A 1,403-nucleotide genomic window follows, 5' to 3' on the forward strand; every position below is an offset into this window, starting at 1 on the left:
CAACTGGACCACAAAAGTAAGAGAACAGGGAGGGCTGGAAGAGGAAGGACGGGACCTGAAGAAGTGAGACCTTATCAAACCTTGTTCAATAGATAAATCTGTGAAAAGTGCAGAGGAAGATATGGGGGAAATATTTCTGATAGGAAGATATCTAAAATAAGGTTAGCACTGAGAATAAATATTGTAATAGTTTCCCAGTTGCTCCTTCATCTTCCTGTCTTATTCCACACTGCCTCACCATTCCTGATACATACTGTGCAAAAAGTTACCTTTCTACATCTGACCATGTTGCTTCTCTACTCACAACCCAGCAAAGAATTGCCATTTGTCCCTATATAAATTCCAAATCTCATAGCCAAACAATCATGGCTCTGTCTTTCTAATATGACGTCTTTCTGGAACACATCTATCCACTTATTCATTCCCACCCCTCTTGCTAATACACTACAGATAAAACTACTTGAAATTNGTCCTTAATTAGAGGCCTAAAAATGGCCCAGTGGAATATAATCTTGAAGCAAAAATTTAATTTTTTAAACCATTTTCTTTGTGAAGAGTCCTGACTAAGGTGAGAGAAAGATAATAATCTATGGCTTCAAGTAGCTGACAAGTCTGGGAGACTAGAATAATTTGTATGAAAAATTAGAGGGCGGCAGTTCAATGAAAGATGTTGTCCATTGATGCAACTGGACCACAAAAGTAAGAGAACAGGGAGGGCTGGAAGAGGAAGGACGGGACCTGAAGTGAGACCTTATCAAACCTTGTTCAATAGATAAATCTGTGAAAAGTGCAGAGGAAGATATGGGGGAAATATTTCTTTTTTTTTTTGTTTTGGTTTTCTTTTGTCTTTTTCCGTGTCCGGCAACGGATCGCAACCCTCAGTGTTGCCCCCGTACCGGACCGGGGACCGGCAACGGGATTGCAACCCTCGGTGTTGCTCCCACGCCTCACTCAGCCAGTGAGGGGGAACCGGTCTGTATGTGGGATCCGAACCCTCAGGCAGGAGCGCCGCCGCGCTTCCTAAGCGGCGCACTTATCCAGTGTGCCACCGGGCCGGCCCAAGGGGGGAAATATTTCTGATAGGAAGATATCTAAAATAAGGTTAGCACTGAGAATAAATATTGNTATCCACTTATTCATTCCCACCCCTCTTGCTAATACACTACAGATAAAACTACTTGAAATTATAGAATGTGCACTTTGTTCAATCTTCTAGGCTTTGTATAAATTTTTGCCTTGACTTAACAGAAATCATTCTGTCCAAAAATATATCCACACTACACCTGGCTCTTATCCATTCTTTTGCATCCTCTTCTCTAGGAAGCCTTTTCTGAATCCCAATGGCTAGCTAGGTGCCCTGGTACTTACTATAGTACACTGTATTATATCATATTGTAATTGCA

This window comes from Galeopterus variegatus, unplaced genomic scaffold (assembly GCF_000696425.1).
Source record: "Galeopterus variegatus unplaced genomic scaffold, G_variegatus-3.0.2 Scaffold4302, whole genome shotgun sequence".
Lineage (NCBI taxonomy): Eukaryota > Metazoa > Chordata > Mammalia > Dermoptera > Cynocephalidae > Galeopterus > Galeopterus variegatus.